The sequence below is a fragment of the Ammospiza caudacuta genome, chromosome 4, assembly GCF_027887145.1.
Source record: "Ammospiza caudacuta isolate bAmmCau1 chromosome 4, bAmmCau1.pri, whole genome shotgun sequence".
NCBI classification, from domain to species: domain Eukaryota; kingdom Metazoa; phylum Chordata; class Aves; order Passeriformes; family Passerellidae; genus Ammospiza; species Ammospiza caudacuta.
This window is the reverse complement of record NC_080596.1, coordinates 54,779,826-54,801,054: the sequence shown is the minus strand read 5'-3', so window position 1 is coordinate 54,801,054 and position 21,229 is coordinate 54,779,826. Positions and strand designations below refer to the sequence as shown.

At 41.9% G+C, this 21,229-nt stretch overlaps 1 long non-coding RNA gene across 1 annotated transcript; it reads right to left on the bottom strand.

The window, feature by feature from the left end:
• Nucleotides 1-432: 432 nt before the first annotated feature.
• Nucleotides 433-1,653, bottom strand: LOC131557235 (uncharacterized). Its single transcript, XR_009274721.1, has 3 exons — nt 1,458-1,653; nt 861-1,032; nt 433-638 (listed from the first exon to the last, which is right to left on the bottom strand). It is a non-coding gene; the product is annotated as an uncharacterized LOC131557235 (long non-coding RNA).
• Between the last annotated feature and the right edge of the window lie 19,576 nt (nt 1,654-21,229).

The following is a 21,229-nucleotide window of genomic DNA, read 5'->3' as shown; positions in this document are numbered from 1 at the left end:
GGAAGCATATTTACCAGCTTAATTTCCTTACTAGCAGTGTCTTGCAGTTGGGTAACAATGAACTTTTGTATGTTTCTGTTTCTTCCTTTTTTTCAATATTTCACAGCATCTTTTCAGCTTAACTTGAGAGTTCAAACAAGTCGATTCTAGAGAGCAAGTAAATCCTCCCCAGCTGAAAATTAATTACAAATGTAGTGTAAAGATAAAATTCATCCAGCCTATGTGAAAAATGCAGACTGTATATGCTTGAATGAAAGACATTGCACATTAAAATTCATGCTTTATTTTAGTCTTAGTTGCAACATTCTAAGTAATTCAGCGTTCTTTAAAAAATTAATCTAGAAGCAAATGTTTAGCACTGCATATATCAATTCATGAATAAGAACAAGATCAAAATAAAACTATGAGTTCTGATTATACATAACATGGCAAGCAGAAGAATTTGGAACACAGTCACAAAGAGGGGCACAGATATAGTTCATTTCACTTTTAAATAAGTATTACTTTTAAAGTTATATTTTTATTTTTTGAGTATAACTCACAACAAAAAAGGCAATTCTTGCTGTTTCATCTTTTTAGTCCAGGTGTACTCTACCTCAAGGAATATCTCTTGACACAGTCTATTCAGATGAAAAGTTCTGTGGGGAAAAACATGGGACATGATCCACATTTGTCAGCATTTGGCATAACAGGATCCTGATCCATGACCAAGTCCATCCAAATCTACAGTAAGATATGGTCACTACATTAGTGACCATAATAAACATTAGCTCTTCTGTAGGTTTTCCCTTTAGGGACTCTGATGAGATATCTGGCACGTTAATTAATGGGATTCACCAGAAGAAAAACTAATGGCTTACTCTGGTCTTAGTAAGTGAAGGTCAAATAAATCTGTGCACCCTCCAATAGTCTCTTAACAACAGCAGTAAGAAGCACAAGTTGCCACAGAGCTGATGACTTAGACTGACGAGCTGGAAGCCAGCCACCCTCTGTGCCATGTAATGGGGCTCTGCCATCCCTGTCAGACTGCTCCTACAAAATTAGAGAGATTATATGAATTTTATAGGCCTTAATTGTGGGGTGTTTCTTTTAATTCTATTAGCTTAGTAATTAGTGGTTTGCTAATAATAACCTTGACACAGCCAAAATATCTGCTGGTATTGTTTTAAGCAGGAGCGATGGAGAGGAATGGCACAGAGTCAGGAGCACTTTCCCTCTAGCCAGGGCTGATATAACAAGGTTTTAGCAGCACTTCCTACTACAATGGACAAAGTCCTTCCCTTCCCTTCCCTTCCCTTCCCTTCCCTTCCCTTCCCTTCCCTTCCCTTCCCTTCCCTTCCCTTCCCTTCCCTTCCCTTCCCTTCCCTTCCCTTCCCTTCCCTTCCCTCTCCACTGCAGCTTTTCCTAAAATTCACCAGTTTAAACTGCAGGTAGAAAAAAAAAATCATAGATTCTACCCAGTGTGCAGGAGCAAGTGGAGAAATCTAGAAGCATGCTTTGAGCATCTGAGAAACATTTCAGACAGAAGCTACACAAAATCCTAGAGTGCTCTGACCCTATTCTCTCCAATCTTCTATCACTTTGTTAGTACAAGCTGAAGCTGAGCTGACAAAGAAATCATATGTGCACTCTCAAAATGTTGTTCTGGTCAGAGCCATCTCACTCAGCATAAACAGCCCCTGAGCCACCAGGGAGGTGCTACTTAGGGCAGCAGGGGAGGAAACGCTCAGTTATCAAGGAATGGTCACCACCTGGGAACAAACCTGTTCATGCCCACAAGCTACTGCACCGGCACCAGTTTCAGGCCATCACACTTTCATTCACATTAGCATCATGAAAAGGTTCACCAGGTGAAGTAATTTTCCCCTTTCAAGGTGAGTATCTTTACTGAAAATTGAAATTTTCATTGACTTGTGTAGTGTTGTTCCTAGTTTTCTTGTGGAAGATAGAAGAGCAATGATGAAAATGGCTCTGCAAAAATCTAAATCTCTGAGATATGGTGTCTCCTTTCTTCTCTAATATAAACCTGTTTCAACTGAAACAGGTAAGAAAATAGTAATTTTACTATATATCATTGGAATGAATTCTAAAAAAGTTCATTGGGCTGAAGTCTCTAAACTAACAAGACAGCAGGACACCCCCTGCAACTGGGGCTCCATTTCCAGATCCATACATTACAGCTGTCACAAAAAGCATAATTTGGAACAGAGAGCCTGCCATTAGCAGCTAGCATCATAATACAATTGTGGTAATAATTGGAAGAAAATAAACAAATATTTATAAAAATATTTCATGGCAGGAGAGTTTTGCATACCTATCAATGAGCTCTCCTTGCAGATGGAAGGATGTTTTTTCCTGGCTGTTAACTGCAGCCCTGCAAAGAGCTGACTGCTAGAAAAACAAGCTGGGGGACTTTTGGCTTTGTCTTGTCACAGAGTCACAGTGCTGGAAGAGACTTTGAGAGGTCATCCTGTGCATCCCCCTTCCTTAAAGGATGAACAGTTATTCCCAGAGTTTCTGACCTACTTTGCCATTAACCATCACTGTTAATTATGAACCTGGAGACAATGTTGTGCCCACGGTGCTTGCAGTGGGGACTGTACTTGCAGTGCGGATGCATGAGATAGCAAACAAAAAAGATCCAGCTTTCTGCTCCTTACCTGTGATGGCTTAGAGGATCAAAGAAATCCAGAGGAGAAAGGAAACAAACAATAATTTACACTACTAAACTATCAGGATTCTGAACACAAAGGTGCTTTTTGTTGTTTGGGTTTCTTTTAATTAGGATCATACTTTGTAATAGTGATCATGAGAGCTATGCATGACACTTCCTAGCAAAATGACTCAAATTCCTGCACGAATTTTTGCAGTATGCAGTGCTTTCAAGCATAATGGGCTTAGATCCACAAATTTGCAGCTTGTAAACTATTGAGACTATAGCAGAGAGATTCAGAACACCAGAAAGAAAACTCATTTGCTATCATTTCAGCTGCTGCTTAAGCAAAATTCTATAACCACTGTGTGTGTGATGGATTCAAGCAGAAGACTTGGCCATGCCCATCAGTGCAAGGTAGGAGCAAATCAAGAGGTGTTTTGAACCGTCCAAGGAGTTGACTATGTAAGGGAAAAAATAATGAACAAATGTGCTAGACAGGATGGCAAATGGCAAAAGAAAGATCCTTTGCAGAGGCAGAAGGCCTAGAGGGTAAGGAGAGGAAAGGAAGGAAGGTCAAGTGACTTATTCAGCTTCTTCTGCTGCTTTGGATAAGAAAAATATTTTCTTCACACCAAGTCAGCAAAAGCATTTCCTGACATCTTGATCTCTTTGCTGCTGTTTCTTTTTTCAGTGAAAGCCGCTTTCTAAAAGGCATTGAAAAATGTGGGTGCTGGTCAAAGGAATGTATTCAACTGTCTCCAGGCTTAATGCTGGCCCTGTTGCCAGAACACCCAGGCACTTTCCATCACACTCCTGTGCCAAGGGTGAGCTTCACTTAGGCAAAGCACACTGTGCAGAGCAGGTGGAGGGTTCAGGGAATGGAGCAGCATGAGCCAGCAGCCAAGCAGAACCTGGAAGGGCTGGCATCAGGAACTCTGATGTGTACAAAGCCAGGTGTGGGTGTCTGATTTAAACCAATCCCTTAGACAACTTTTCTTCAAGCATTCAAGCCTGTAGAGTGCTTTTGGGTTTTCCTCCTTTCCTGCAGGCGAGTCTGTAGCTGGGTACAGTTCAGGGTTGTGCTCTCGCTGCTGTTCAGCTGCTGTGAACCCACTGAGTTTTAAACTCATTAGTGCTGTGTGGAACAGCAGTGAAAATATTTCTCTGAGTAAATCAAGCGGCAAAGGGAACCTGAGGCAGGATTTGCCTCTGGTTTTTCTGAAATGTAAAAGGTAAATGGGGACTTCCCTCTGCACTCAGGTAGAGCTGGTTTTACTTTCACGGGATGAGTTGTTAATAATTTCAAATCTTTCCTATTTACATCTTTTCATATTCTTTTAGTGAGAACAGGTGAAGTTCTGCAGAGCAACTGCCTAAACTGCAAAAATCTGTTTGCATGATTTGCAGAACTCTAGGAAAACAAGCTTGAGAATAAACTGTAAATATTTTGTATAAATGTAAACTGCTCCACTCACCAGCAGGATTCGGACCCAGGATTCCCCCTGCTCCCAAGCCTGGACGAGGACAGCAGGAGGGAAGGGGCGGTGGGTCCGGTTGGGAGCGGCGGGGCCGGGGAGCCGTGCGGCCGCAGGAGCGGAGCGCAGGATGCCGGGCCGGGACCGCTGCCCCAGGGCCACTGTGCCGCCCTCCTCAGCGGGGACTCTGGCAATGGCCAGTGCCAGGGCACCTTCCAGAACCTGCGGTGGAGCCACGGTCCCTGCACGCCCGGGACAGAGCAGCATTTCTTGCCCGGATCGCTCAGTGGTGAGCGTCCTCCGCGCCTCCCCCTCACAACGATTGCTGCAATTCTGTCCTGTTGGGACACTCCAAATAGACAAATTATTGCGAGCACACCAAGTGCCCTGGATGACCCGAGTGAACTCATCGCAGCAGACTTGTGTTTTGTTTTGCAGGGTGCGGAGCAGTCCCTCCAAGGCTGGACAGCAAGCGGCAGCTGCGGCAGCTCTCCCCCTGCCACCGAAGCGCTAACACACATCCAGCCAAACAAACGGACCGGGCTGATCCTGAACTTGGAGTGACCCTCGGTCAACGCACCTTCGCACTTTGTGTTACAAGGAAATGCCAGGCAGCAGCACCCCCTGACCTGCTGGTTTAGGGAGATGGCCCTCAATGAAAAAACAGCTTCCACCAAGTCTCTCCATTATGTGCTAGTTGTTTTTATGCTCTCAAACTAGTTTTCCCTCTTATTTTTTCTTTTTTTCTGTTACCTTTTTTTTCTTTTTCTTTTTTCTTTCTCCCCTGTTGCTAATGAGCACTTGAGAATTTGATTTAGCTCCTTGGAATGACTGCCACTTACTGCTAGAATGTTAATCTGTCTAAACCCATTCAGCTCCTCTTACTTGGAAGTCAATCACCTGGAGCCTGCATTTTAAAGAGATGCTGGCTAAGGCCGTGCAACAGCAGAGATGTTTTGGGACAATTCCCACAGTTGGGAGTAATGTCGGGAAGCTCATGGCTACCTGACGGCAGACAAACAGTGTTGAATCCCCGGAATAAGCAGAACTGGAGCAAAGCCTGGCAGAGACCAGAAGGGCAAGTGGAGAGGAGACAGGAGGCTGCTGACCTGCAGCTGCCACACGGGATGCTGTACTGGCCTGTTTTGGGGGACAGCCTTTAGTTAATGGTGAGAATATACCCAAGGAGGGCGTAGGCAAACCAGCTCAGAGGAGATACGCCAAGACACAGCTGGAGATAAAGCTTTAAAGTGTCAGAGGAGGAGTTTGGCTTTCCAGAAGTATTTAGAGAAATAATTTAATTTGTCTTGTACTGGCCATTTTAAAACCCCTGTTTGGAGGGGGAGAAAATGTGCAGAATTCCATATTAAATGTAGGAGACATGGACGTCACTTGGGATAGTTGATAATGTAGTGGAGCTGTGTATCTGTGAATCATCCCACTGTGCTATTCTGGAGATGTTTCTGTTTTAGCTTACTTAGCATGCTTAGAAACCTCCCATGGTCTGTCAGACCATGCTGCCCAGGCCAGAGGGGCAGCCACCACTGGCCACGAGCTGGAGAGCCAGGATCTGGGAGTGGAGGGGACCGTGAAGTCCCTGAACGCCAGAATTGCTCCTGGGTATTGCTTTGCATTTTTGACATGGGAAGAAGCGTGTTTTACCTGTGGTACACCCCACCTCTGTGACTGTCCCTTCACTCCCTCTGCAGTTCTCTGATGTCAAACTTTGCAGAGAGAAGATGTAAAAATTTAACAGCAAGAAAAGTTGCTTTGCTGCTGCTGCAGAGGAGCAGACTGCTCCTATGATCCCATGTGAAAAAGCACATTATTTGAATGAGCAAATGTTCAGAGGCATTATTTGCTCTTTCCATAGAATTTTTCTTTCTAAATAAGAAATACATCTTCAGGGTGCCTCTCCAGAAACCTTATAAATAAGAAATGCAGAAGGAAGGTCACAGTATGTATTTTGTCAGCATATGCAATCTTTTATGAAGAGACAGTTGGAGATGAAACTGGGATTCCTTTAGGTACTTGTACATTTATCTGCTGTCCTAGTTCTGAAACAAAAGTACATAAAAAATTAAAAGTCAAATGTACCATTATTATTGATTTATAAGCAAAATGGAAGATTGTGTCCATAAGGTTTAGGAGACTTAGGTTACATGCTACCTAATGCTACACGACCAGCCTGATACACTTGCTACAGACTATGATCAGAAGAATATTTTAGCAGTTGAACTTAAATCTGCAGTATGCAGGCACAGTAATGCCCTAATACCTCAGTGTGAGTTTTCTGTGCTGTCTAGGTGGCCTGGAAAGGCCCAGGGATGGCCTTGAAGAGCCCGGAGCTTCAAAGGACGAGGAGAGACTTCTGATCTTGTCTCGGTCCCGGTGTTTATTAATTGTTTATCTAAAAGATTTTCTTTCAGCCCGACAGAGGTCTGCACAGCAAGTCAGCCATGGGCACACTGCAAGCCCCCGGGGCGGTCACCTATCTTTATACTCTAAGTTACGTGTACAATATTTATCATTTCTCCCCAATACCTTCTACCCTTATTAACCGGTGCACTTTTAGTAATAACCAATCCCAAAGTGCCACCATCACCACAGAAGATGGAGGCCAAGAAGAAGAAGAACAGGACATGCCCCAATTCCTCCATCTTACTTCTTTAGACCCCCCTGTACCAAAATCCTAAACCCTGTGTTTTACACTCTAATTAACTTATCCCTTCACCATACACCCAGTGAAACCTTCCCAGTCCTCATACAGGTGTCGTCTCCTGTGTCAGATCAAAGTCCAGCCACCAGACACTTCTGGCAACATTCCAGGACTCCCGAGCCCCCCAAGGGTGTTCTCGGCCACTCTGCACCTCCATCCTGAGGTGCTGAGATCCCACACCTCAGTTTTGATGTAAACTTTCTTTAAATTACTTATTCATTAGCAAAAGTGATTTGAGGGATCAAGTACAGCAGTATCAATGTGGTTTCAAGCTCTCCTCAAAAGCAGTTTTTTTGTCTATAATGGAAGAGGTACTTTTGTGAATTTGCCTCTAATTTTCCATAGACTTCAATAGGAAAAACAGTGGGAAGAGCAATATATTCTGTTTCTGAAAATTTCAAAAGAAAATGATGGACTCAATCTGCTGCAGTTACCAGCACTGCACCCACTGCAGAGTCCCTCAGGGGAAAGCTTGGTACCCAGTAGCACAAGCAACCTGCTCAGCCTGAGACCCTCAAAGGAAAACATCCAAAACTGGCCATTATTCAAAGAACAAGATGTTTTCAGAAATGAGCCTTTGTTGGAAAAAAGAAAGAGCATTAAGTGCAGCCAGGTTTCAAAGCTAATGTGGATGGCTGGCTTTGTATTGTGAAGCCAGAAAAATTTGCCCCTGTAGATGTTGAGACCCTGTGGCAACATGAGTCTTTGTGTGTGAAGAAATTAATGTCTTCTCCATTTATTAACATCAATTCTTGGTAAAGAAATTAAGAGATGCACAGATTGTAGGTACCTGAGGAAGATTTCTAAACTCCTGTCAACTGGGGAAGCCACTTCTTAAAAATGAATAAATCTCCAGCTTATTGGAGATTTGGCTGTAAACTTCCAGCTCACAGGTTTTAAGCTTTTTTTTTTTAAAAGTTGTGATGATTTCTATTTTATTTTTATTACATGAGGTCTAAAGGAAGACTGTTTTTTGACACACTAGATTATTCAGAGCTTTTGGCAGTGATGGGAAGAAGATAAAACACAGCTTCTTAATGTCTGGATGAAATAACCAGACCTGCCAAAAAATTCCTTTGGGAGGTGGAGGAAGAGCAAGCTTCAGGATTTTCTTCATCGACCATTGTGGCTGAGGGATAGATGAACACCTGTACCAGTGATGGCTGTGGGACTTCTGCTTTGCACCCTTCTGCACAAGGGAGTCACCCTGGGCTCAGAAGCATCAAGGGGACACAAGTCTCCCAAGCCTGGCCAAAACTTGGTCATGCTGCCAATGCAGCCCCTGCAGAAGGATTAAAAAGCCTTTTGTATTTTAATTGACTCTGCAAGGATATCTGAGGTACCTAATTTTAAAGATCTTTAAAAAGTATGTCAGCCACGAGTTTGATCTTTCAATAATTTTCATGAGTCCCATTCCACAAAAAGTAGAGGTTTGTTATTATAAATGGTTGTCAATGACTGGGGTTAAGCTGTAAGCTGATCTGGAATTTTTTTAATAAAGTGGCTATTATTTGCAGAAAACTGCTGAGTAAAGTTGTTGTAATGCCACCCTATATTTAAAAAACACTGTCACAGTGTTTTAAATAGTTAGGCATACATTTAGCTGTGGGGCCTGGCTGAAGACATGCACCAGCTGAACTCCAGCACACAGCACTGGTACCAGTTATACTCCACTTGTATGTGTGGCTGCTACAAGAACTGAAATTCCATCACGGTCAAACATGACTGCCTACATTTTGCAGGTACATTGTCCAACCCCAAGTAGTTTCAAATGTCCCAAAGAACATCAAGATTCAGCAGTATAGTCTGAGGCTAAGAATCTCAAATATTTGCGTGGGGAAATTGTCTTCCTGAGTTTCAGTAGGCTGAAAATGTCCAGATATAAACTTCTACCAGCTGAACTAGACATCTCCAGTGCAAACTCCTCAGCTGGGCTGGTTATCTTCTGCTCATGGAAATCTCATGTTTGGGAGCTGACCTCAGTTGTTTTAACTAAAGAAAAAGTAATTCTGGACAAAACCTAAGATTTTCTTCTGTGTGTCCTGGCCTGGGGTTTCAAAACCATGGGCCAAGTCCCAGCCATTACCAACCGCAAGAAAACTCATAAAACAGCTGCTGTGCGAAAATTCCTATGTTCTTTCTCACACTGCTCACCAAACCATTACTAGGAAACTCAAATCACACTTCTCTCAAGATATAAAATTTCTGACAGAACTAGTAAGTTCCAAAGAGCTGAGCCACTTTCTTCCCGTCTCTACCGGAGCAAGCAGAGCTCCTACCCCTTCAGCCTAATTGGGCAACTCAGCTTTTACCATGGTCTGGTCTCTTGCCAGCCACAGGAGCCCAGCACCTTATCTCCAGGCAGGTTAGACCTTTTGGGTCACAGCCAAGCTCCCAGGCTCTCCAAGCAACCATTGGCTGCACCCAGGACAGCATATCAGTTCATCTGCTCCTGGCTCTAACAAAATCTTCAAGCCCTTCCCAGAAGGGAAAGGGTTTAAAAAAAAGCCCAAAACAATATAAAAAAACCCAAACAAAAAACCAAACACACAAAACCCCAAACCAAAACTGCTTCCAGGAGACAACAAATGGGAAAAAAAAAAAAAGGGAAAGGGTGTAAAGGTTACAAGCTCAGAAATTGGTCTGTAGAGGACTGGAGGGAGACAGCAAGCAGAGCATCCTTGAGAGCACCCACCACTCCCTGAAGCTGTCCAGACAAGACACCTCTGGGTTGCTCTGCACAGGGACTCAAGAGGACTAGGTGTGGATACAGGCCGCCACCAAGGTGCCTACACAGCTTTGTCCTCCTGCTGGTATGTCAGATCAATCTGACCAGGGCCAGGAGGAGGCTGATGAGGAGCTCCTGAGACCATAATGCTATCTCCCTCTGCCCCCTTACAAAGAAGGTCTTGTGTTATCAAGGATGTAAATATCCCTTCAAACCCTCTGGTAGGCCACACAGCAGCCTTTTAGCCCCAGGGTTATTCCAGGTGAGTCCCCATGGTGTCATCCCATGAAGTCCATCATGTGACTGTATGAAATGATAGGACAGACCTCCTGTTTTCCTGCTCTGAGCTGAACAAAGCTGTCTGGGAAGAACTGGAAGAGGTAGATGTAGAGCTAAAAGCTCTCTTTTTCTGTCCATGACCCCATCTGATCTTGAGAGTGGGTATTAGCACTGATGTGTTACCTCGATGGCAACACAGAGCTGCTCAGAAGCATGAGGAGCTGCCTTTGCATATGAGCTCTTATAAGGAATATGAACTCTGACAATGCATTGCTGAGGCCACCCTTCCAATTTAAACCCTTTCTATTCAACAGAAAACTGTTCAAAATCCCCATCTGCATGGCTATTTAAGGCAAGTGTATCAAGCTGGACTTAATAGTGCTGTGCAGAAACAATATAACTCACAGGCTTCAGGTTACAGGGGAATAACCTCATCTTCCTCGTAATGAGTTGTATCATATAATGGTGACATGGCAGTCGAAACCAAGAGGGCTGAGCTCCTTTGCCATAACTGGGGTTGTGCTGGAAATGCAAATTGTGCTTATAGGGTTTGGCTTCTCTGCAAGACCTCTGTGGTTAGTTACTGCTGCTAAGGGCTAATCCCTGGGAGCAGGGGTGGAACAGAAGGAGCTCCAGCCTTTGTGCCTTCCCAAACACCACAGGAACAGCACAGGACACGCTGAGCCTCAAGCCCCAAATGAAAAGGACTGCGGTCAGCTTGGGCTAGATCTCAAGGTAGTTCCTTCACAAAAGCCTTTAAAATGATCACCTGTTTTTTTATCTGCAGGCATTTCACAAACCCTGCACAACCAGCTGGCCATTCCCATAAAACATGAACAACAGCATCCAGAAATGCGACTTGCATGAGAGGCTTTAGACAAACCAAACAGGTAAACAAAGGCTCAGTGAGACCCTCTTTGGCCTGACAGCTCTCTTCATAGATAGACAGCCTTTTGTTTAGGTTCTTGGCCTCTTGCAAGGGAATAAAAGGGATCTAATATATAGAAAATATAGAAGATTTTTCTTTTAAAAATTTTTTAAACACTCCAAAGCACTAACTTGGTACAGATTACCTCACCCACATCAAAGAATGGAAACACAGCTATGTGAAAGAACCCTTTTCATTGGAGAAAAACATTCCCTTCCGGTGTTTGCAAACACACTGTACGGAATAATAGTCTTAAATTCATCAGCTAAAGCAGGCATTTGTAGAGTATGTGGGGAAACATCAGTGGAAGAAAAACACAAGGTGTACAAGATCTAGTGCACCTTTCTTAAATTCCTTCTGATATCTGTAAAAACTATATTTGCACTTTTTTCAACCTTTTTTTTATTCTTTGTTTTCAACCAGGGATTTGCAGCCTCTCTCCACTCTCCTCAAAACTCTCAGCTGGATTTAAGCTAACAATGTGCTTATTTTTGATGAACAACGGGGAAAACTTCTAACCATCAGCATTACTTGGATTTTTTTCTTTTGTGCTGCTTGTTGAAAGATAGATTGTGAATGCAGAAAAGCAATCTATTCAAAGTCAGTTGTAGTATGGATTCACACATCCAGCCGAGTAGCAAACGCCTTTTAACAAATCCTGCAACATCCTACACAAAAGTTGAGAAGATAAATAAAGCTAACAATATAATTTAATGGAAAAAGAACACATGTCAAGTCTACCACTGTCAGGAAACACAGGTGAGAAATTCTGTGCCTTCCCTCCCCATATGCAGCAAATTAGGTTGTCCATAAAATGGAAGTCTTGAATGGCAGAAAACCATGTTCTTTACCCAAAAATTGGCATATGCCTTAGTGTGAAGGTGTCACAGATAATTCTTCCTGAAATTGGGAATCTGATTGCTCAGAACAGGATGCTTTTCCTGCAAATTGTTGGTTTGATTCTAGTTTAGGTAGCAGCTGTCATTCAGCTTTGGTAGTTCAGCCACTGCTGCCAACCAGGGGAGATGTCTTGGCAGAGAAGGGGACACCATCTGGAAGATAAATGCAACTGAGTTCTGGGGGAACCTCCACAACAATCCAGAACCTCAGAATTGTATATTACAGCCCATCACAAAGGCAGCATGGATTCTCCTGCTAAGCCACATGGGATGGTCACTTGAATGTGAGGCCATTTTAGAAAACAGAACATGTAGAAGACAAGCCAAACATAAACAGAGAGATGAGAATCAAGTGCACACAGAGACACAAGAATCCTTCCCCGCCTCAGAGTATCTCTCCTGGTCACGTGCCATTAGTGGGAGCTTTGCTAAATGAGTGGTGTGTGGAAGCAAGGAAACTTCTGGTTTCCTCATCTGGCATAACACAGTTATGCATTAAATAGCAGCATAACAGCCTTTCCTTGATTACAGAGCTGATGTGTGATCCAGTGTGGTGAAATTTTGTCATAGTATAAATCTGATGGAATATTTCTGAATTTTGACTTAGATTGGCTTAATTGTTTTCAAGAATTGGCCAGATTTTGATGAACAGTGAAGTACCAAGCAACTGAGCATTTCTGTGTGTTGTTTGAAAGACTTGTTTTGGCTTCAAATTTCTGTATTTGTATTCCTGAGATTATATAAAGTAGTCAAAAACTCCTACAGAAGAGGTAGCCAAATGTTTGCCTTGTAAGAGATAAACCCTCACCATCTGTCCACCTTCCACAGAGCAAGAGGTTTGCAATAAAAAACACACCAGGGTCTCACAGCTGTCCAGGTACCATTGTGCACCTGTGGTTCCATAGATCTTTTTCTCAGTAGCACTGCAAACATAAGCATTTAATCCCACTTTTTAAAAATTTCTGGTGCTCATTTCCAGCCCTCATAGAAAATTTCAGGTTTGCAGGCAAAACTGATGTACAGTTGTGGGAATCAATACCTAAGCATATCTATGAAGAAAGAAGAAGTGAAATTAAAAATAGGCTGCACTGGAGCTGCACAGGGCTGAATTAGTATGTAGGAAAATGAATGGTTCAACTTTCTCTGTTTAACTTAATTCTGACTTGCAAAGGAATTTCAAAACTTTACTGGAAATAAAATTCTTATCCAGGCATATACTAGACTGGTGGAATAATACTAATCCTCATCTCATTCTCTGACATTATTGAACAATGGCTCTTTTGTCTGATATCAAGGTATTTAAGGAAGCTCATATATTAAGAGAAATCTGTTGAAACCTGTGATGAGAGCTACATAATGGAGGTCTTCAGCTTCACAAGCACCACAATCTGCAGATTCCTAAGACCAAAGTGAAGTGCAGACATTTGGTCTCTGACTTGTATAAGCTCATGGAAAAGGTTTGCCTTGTTTTTCTCAAATTAAAAGCTTCTACTGTTTCCTAAGGAGATACCTGAATGATGCATTTGAATGGACACCTGGAAACCTGTCCCAGCCCATCTCTTCTACATTGTGAAATTCAGCATTTACTAGTGGTATTTGGCATCATTAGCAACTCTTTTATGTACACAAAGGCTTTGGAAATCAGTGCAGTACTAGTTTTAGTCCAAGACTTCAAAGCAAGACCATAGTGACATGTAGGGGAAACATACCCAGATATAAACAGCCATGGGTAAACACAGGAAAACACTTCAGTTTTCTAATATTCCACTGCATGTGCAGAAACCAGCAGATATATTTATTATCTAATTGGGATAACATGGACGTTCCTGAGTCTACTGTAGTAGTGATTTAAAATTCAGCATGCATAGAGTCAGAAAAAGGTCACAAACTGCAACTTTCATTTATTTGTCGTGGAATAAAGGTCTGTAGAACAGAACAGCAAGATCTAGAATACCTGAAGATTACAAGCAGTGAAGAATGGATTCACTGAAGCAGACTAAGGAAGCACAAACATTACATCTACCAGCAAAGCCTCTGCTTGTCCAAGAGGCTTTCAAGTCTGAAACTGCTGAGCTTGCTCCTGCCATCCTGATTGTGTACGACCCCTAAAGAGGATATACAGCTGCTTGGTCAGTTCTGGAGGAGATAAATAGGGATCATTCTCCTTTTCCTTTTTTTTCTTTGCAAACCTTTTCCCACTGAGTGGCTCTGGCCATTGGCACCAGTTCTCTGAATCCTCTGCTCTTCAGCAGATGAGGGTCATAGTTGGTGTACAGTTTCACAAATTCTGAGTAATTTCTAACCACCTTCTCTTGAGCTGGAAAGGAAGAGATTTGAAAGCTGGGCACCCTCTGCCTCAGAGAAATTTGGGGTAGGATTTACATCTATAGAAATCTCTCCCTGTAATGCCACCACTAGTGGGGACCTCCAAAATTAATGCATAGTTAAAAACCCAAGCTACATGAATTTGGGTGAAATTAGCGATGCTACTGGGATCAGCAGCACACAAAAATACACAGACAATATATTTTTGCCATGACAGGCACAGAAATAAATGAATTGTTCACCATTGACCTGGTGCAACTGGTCAGACTAGTAATGATCACTTTGGTAAACAGCTCTCATTCCTGCCTTTTCTGCCTCATACAGGTTGTGCTCTCCTACATTAAAAGCTACCACAAAGAACTCTCTAAAACAATATTGTGCCTCTTACACAACCTAGGTGATTTAAGTATGAAAAATAAGGAGCTGCTGGCACACTGCTGTGCTATCAGAGAAGAAAGTGGAGTTAAAGGGTTTTCTGAAAGGCAAGGAGTTGTGAGGCAACATGCAGCACATGTGACCAGCCAACAAAAGCAATCAGTGGCACAGACATGCACCAGGCATGGAGGCAAAAATGGAGAACAGGGACAATAGCAGGAAGCCAGAACAGTCCTTGCAGCAGAAAAAGGGGGGAAAATTACATTCATCAAGTGCCTCTATAGATTTGCTTTGTGAGAATGTGAAACAAAGGGAAATGCTTTGATGCTCAACTTTCAGGATCACTAAATGCATCCTGGGAATCATTGTAATTGTTATCCCCATGTTCCACTCAAACAATTAATGCTTTGCCTTCTCTTTACATTAGAAAGGAGTGGTTTGCTAGTTTTGTGGGGAAAAAAAAAAAGGAGGCATGTCAATACAAAAGATGGACAAAAAATGTATCTGAAAGTCCAGTAGTCATTATTACTGTTATTTTAAGGTTTTAATTAGTAACAAGCATCACTGAAGTGACTCCTACCAAACTAGTAAAGTCCTTACCCTCATGAATGTGTGCATATGTTCATGCATGTATGGCTGTCATGATTTAAGTGATGCATAAGTGATTTTAATAGCATTCAAGGACATGACTATACTTTTGATTACTCCAGCATTGTACTGCTCATGACAGAGCTAAAGCATAAGTGCAAAAAAAATCTGTGAGGCTACCACTTGAAACTACCTTTCTGGTTAGCTAGTAGGGTATCTACCCAAACAAAATCTGAATAAAGTGAAAGGCTAGCAGGGACTTTTTGTGGTTGTTATTTTGAGAACGTTAATGTGTGACTCAGCTTGAGAAATCTGAAGATTAATAAATTTGCTCTTAAGAAAAACTTGAAAAATGAGGTCAGATATAGTTCAAACTGGTTAAGATTCCCCAAGAGTAAAGTTACAAATACAAATAACCCCAAGACCAAATATATTATTAATTACCTATCAGGGAGCTAAAGGGCACATAGTAAATGAAGATAAAGAAAAACTGTAGTAAATACACAGAAGTAATTTATCCTTCTCATGGGCAGGGGGGAATGGGGCAGAAGGACTAGGGACTCAACCTTTGTGCATACTATTATATAGAGATATTCTGTTAAAATATACAAATCTTTCTTGTTCTAGCAAGAAATGCCAGGATAAGACTCCACTCTGATGGTGATACCCATTCACTACAAGAATCTGTATCAAAGAAGAATGTTCTCAATATCCTTTTGCTGCATATCAAAACCAAAGAGTCTGTTTTTTTACCTCTACCCAGTTTGTCACAAGCTTGAGGAACCTAACAACAGATACACATTTGATGCAACATTTCTTCAGAAATTTGACACAATTAACTGTATCTAAAATAAAAAGATACAGGGATTTTTATTCACCAATGATGGGAATTTAAAATCATAGTCCATGAACTTATGTTTTTTTGCCTTTAATTTGTGAAATTGAGCTAGAATCAAGACAAACTCTGAGTTTATCTGACATTTCATGATAAATTTACTATCTTTCAAAATCAAAAAACATATTATACTTATTTAGATCAACTTATATTTTTCTAAGTATTGAGAAAAGATGCTTTTTTTTACAGTCACCTCTATTTTATATAATTAGAACATTGGTGATGAAGAAATTTGTGTAAGCCCTAGACATATTCAGAGAGCAAATTAAGCATCCTTATTTTTGATAAAAATCTAATAAGTAATTATTTTACAGAGGTGAAGGATTACTGATTCTGGACTTTTTATATCTACATATTTTAAAGGATCACTGGAGCAGGATCACTGCTCTCAACAGACTCAAAAGCATCATGTCTATAATGTTTTAAGTGGAGGCCTGGAGCTATCCTCAGATGAAGACACCTTTCAGGCTGGAGATAAAGTGATAGTTGATAAAATACAAGTGATGAAAGAGGAACAAAAATCACTTTCTTTGTTCTTGTTTGAAAATTTTGTTCCAGGAGACAGTAAACAAAGGAGAGGCCTCCAGAAAAATGAGTGTGAAGAATATAATGGTGGGCATCCATCCCTGAGTCTCACCTAGACTCAGAATAGGACTGACAGAGTCCCTGTATTTCTCTTGGCACATTAACTCAGGCATAGAAACTGGAAAAAATCTAGTTGCCCTGACTTCAAAACAAGTGCAGGCATCAGGCAATCTTCAGAAGCAGTGCAATTCCTTCACAATACTATCAAATGTAGGTCCACTTTTCCCCCCTTCCATATTTTCAAACGCCAGCATTTCAATGCCAAGATTGTATGAATGTGCATGCAGCTATCAGGATGAAACAGCACCAGATTTACACCTCAAGATCCACCTGTTTCCAGCCTAGGATTCTTGTCTGAAAGGTATTAGAAGTCAGGAAGAAAAGATGCCAAACACACTGGATCTTCAGTTTCCTACTTAAACACAAACATCCTCAACAGCTTCACAATATTTTGCACTCATCAGGATCTTGGGCTGGCAGACATGGGGAAATTCCTAGAACCCCTCCAGAGTGGTATATGTGCAGCTGCAGACTCCTTTCATTATCTCCTCCCTCAAAACCGTGGTCGTCCTGCCTTTTGAGGCAGAGGCAGCCAAGCTTCATATTTACTTACTTTTTGGTTCAAGACTTGCACAGCTCTGTGAGGAGCACTCCCAGCCTGGCTGCTCTGCGGTTATCCCTTGTGACCATGTCCTGTTTCCACCTCATCAAGTAACTAAACAAATAAACATGTTCACAGTGACACATGCTGAAAGTTCACTCTTTTGATTAAAGGAAGGAGAGGATTTGACATTATCATCTAGTCTGGCTTGGAAAGCTTCCAGAACAAGCTCTGGCTTTGCCTTACCCATTCTTTGGAAGGGGGATTTACCCTTCTCAACCTGACTGAAGAAATTCCTGAGTATAACAACTTTGTGGCAGGACCCACATAAATTTACTCCCAGTGAAGTGGTTGCTAATGCATCCTTTGACCATGTGTTGAAACAAGCAGATAAGACAAACTTCTCCTCAGTAAAATTCTGCTACTATTTTATCTGGATTCAGGAGCTTGTCAGGCTACTATAACCAGCAGGCAGAAGAGCATATGAATATGACTGGAAGGTGATATATTCTGCAAACTGTCACGTCAACACTTATGAGCATGGCTCTGGAATTCTGCGGAAGCATTGAGAAAAGCACCCAAAAAGACTGCTTCAGAGATAGTGAAGTTCAGGACTCATATCTAAACCCAAACTTCCATAAAGTTTAGATTTGGATATTTTCTACCTGGCCTGGAGGCTGCTTCTGTTTCACAGTTTAAATGCACACCTAATTAAGTAGTGTGACACCCTGTGCCAGAATGCAAAGCTCCACCAGAGCTGCACGCTGAGCGTTTATAAAAAGGAGTGACGTAAAAAGGATGGTACAAGTATCCAGGTGTTGGGGTGCCAAATAACTTTATATTAATTCCTTGTGCATGAACATCAAATGCTTTTAGGACCTGGCCAGTTATTTTCCAGTTTATTACAGAGCCCAACTTGGTAAATGAAACATAGTATGTCTTGGTCTAACAAATGCCCAATGAGAGAGGGAAAAAATATCACTGTGACACTGCATAGTTTGAGAAAGAGACATGAGGGGCAAAGATAATGACCAAACCAGTCAGCAAAACCTAACCAGATGTAAGTTATTGGATAAACCTGCTACGAATAAGGCCAAAATCCTACAGAGTGCTTTGCACTTGCTCAACTTAGAGCATGTAAGTTGTCTATTTGCTGCCATTGTATAATTTTTTCAACTACAAAAGTGTTTGCTGCCACACGTGTAGGAATGAAATCAAACCCATGCAGAGAACTTGTCACAGGATCTGGTCATAACAGAGTCCCAAGGTAAGACAAATGAACAATAAGAAAAAAACTTCCATGAAAAAGAGTGAGGATATAGATGAAGTTATGCCAGCAGGATGGATACATTTAGTAATGAAACAGAGCAATATACAAGAAAGGTACAGGAAAAATTACATGCTGAATAGATAGCCAAACTTCTTTTTATCCATAGTTAAATATCTATTATCATGCACAGTCAATTTATTTATGCTCCATTTCAGTTTCCTTTGCTTAGTTGCACTATTCTGCTTATTTAAAAATACTGCCCTAAGTAATAAAAAGCTAAACCTATACTGTCCCTTTTAACCATATTTATGTCTCTTCTACCTGGATTTGCACAGCTGTCACGTACTCAATAGCTAATAACTGACAGCTGAAACTAAAAAGATTTGCTATACATGAGTACTCAACAGCAGTACCTTAATTACTTGATAGACCTTTTACTCCTTGCAAAATGAAGAATAAATTGGTTGATAATAAATGACTCTCTCCAAAATATCTTGTATTTGACCTATTGTAGAGTAGCATAGACGAAGGGGAACTCTCCTGACAAATGATCCCAGGTATTTTTCCTCGGTCTAAGTTTGAGAGGAATTGGCTCCTTGTTCCTGCAGCTCCTCCTGCTGGAAAAACAGCAGAGTTGCAGGAAAAAGGAGAGACCCGCTCCTGGCTCCGCGCGCTGGGAGCAGCTGCCAAGACCAGTCATTTTCCCGAGCTGAATGAAACGTTTCGTCATTTAATAAAGGGAAAACCCTGAAAATACCAGCAGACATTAAATAGTGCCGTTATATACCACTAGCCCTTATGGAAGAAAAAATGTTCCCTTCTGGCGGGCATGATACTCTGTGATTATTGCACAGCAAGAAAAAAATATGGCAAAATGCACTGATAATTACTGTGATACACCCATTAGTCAGTACCAGTTCAGACACCTAATTTCACAGCAGTCTGATGACTAATTGAAAAAACAGCTCAAAAGTCAGCATCCACATTACAATTATTGACCTTGCAGTAAATGTTATCATCCGTGGGACCCCAAAGGTCGATGCTTTTACCCAGTCAGCACCTTGAATCTAGCTAAGGTTCAGTTCACAACCTGCACATAGGAAAAAACAGGATCTGAGAAGTTTGCTTATCAATTAGCACCATGAGTCTGCTCTATTTGAGAAACAGCAGACCCACAGACTTTTTATTTTAAATTTAAATTAATTTTAATGGAAAGGTGGTGAAAGTGCTGAAGCGCCAGTCCTGAAGACTGGCATGTACTATTGCCCAGAGGAAAAAAATATCCAAAAACTAGCTTTAGCTTTGATTACAGGACACTACAAAATTTTAATCAAATTAGGTTTTCACTTGGAAAATGACATATAAAACTACTGATGCAGGAAATCCAAACCACTGCTGATAGCTCAAGTTTTCCTGTCTTACATGTCTTCTTGAGAGGTTCAAATAGGTAGAAGGCCCTCTTCATGCCTGCTGGTCTGAAGTCCTCACATAAGCACTCTTTCTGTGATAGAGCTTGCAATGCCTTTGTTCTCCAGTGTCATCATGCTAGAGAACATTATTTACCAGGACACTGCTGGTGTATGATGAGTTTCTCTGCAGTTGGTAGTATCTTTTGGCCCGTTTTTGCCTCCTTCTTCTTCACAGGTCTACAAAATTTAATTTAAATTCTAATTAAAATGGTTCCTAGACTGCTGTACAGCTGGGCATATTCACCAGAGGCACAGAAGAAAAGATATATAATGCTAACTATATAATTTTTTTCTGCTGGTTTTGTTATATTTATTAACCACTCAGCACTTTAGTGTTTTCATGTATTCATGAGATTTAAATAGAAAATGCACCTGCAAGGGGAGGGTGCATTTTCTAAATTTGATGTTAAAATGTTTCATACACAGCAAGCTGAGGAATATTTAAATGGAATGACTCTAAATAAGACCAAGCTCTAAGCCCCCAGCGAAAAGCATGATGGAAGTCATACACAAAGTATTCACTGAAAAAAATACCAGAGACTGACAAAGCCTATGGCTCCCAGCTGTATGCCCCCCTCTGAATGTGCGTCCCTCTTAGTTCTGCTGGTGGAAGAAAATATGTGGGCATTTTCTGTCATCTATGCAGTAACCCCCAGCCTCACTTGAACTGCCTTGTGCAACAGCTTAAGTTAAGCCATCAGACTTTGATTGATATGGCCACAGAGTGTTCAGGTGCCATTACACCAGTGGTAACTGACACAGAGGTGATAAGAAATCCTAGGACAAGAGGTGTGGTGAAAAGGCATTATCTCTAATCCACCTGTCAAATGATCAAATGTTTTAGGCTTAGGTTTACTTTTGTGACGGACAAACGTTGTATGTCCCTACCAACTATTGGCTATACAGAAGGGTAAATGCATAACCTTCCATATCTCTCCAGAGATAAATGGAGAAGCACAGGCAAGGAAAATGAGGCTACTGCTCATTTGTACTGGATGCCAGTTAAGAAATACTGAACTTTGTCCAAAAGTCAGCAGGCAACATATAAAGCCAATGAAGTGGATGGGTGAGGGTGTCCCTGGTGCAACAGTGGATTGATTCTCAGCCTTAGCATCTGAAAATACAGCGAGGACCTGCAGTGTTCTATGTGAATGCACAAACCTCACACACATGAAAGCACCTTCATACTGTCCCACGGGCTTTACACGACGGGAAATGCCCCGTGTTTCCCCGCTCACCATCCTTTCCTGCACGGCAATCCCCAGCCAGCAGCGCTGCCCGGCGCTGGAGCAGCCGGAGCCGCTGCCCCCGCTCAGGAGCGGAGGGAGCCCAGCAGAATGCCGGCCGGGAGTGCCGGGGCTGGGCCGGGAGGTGGCAATGCCGAGCCGGGCACGGGCCGGCTCCCTGCCCCGCCTGCCGGGCTGCAGCTCCCGAATG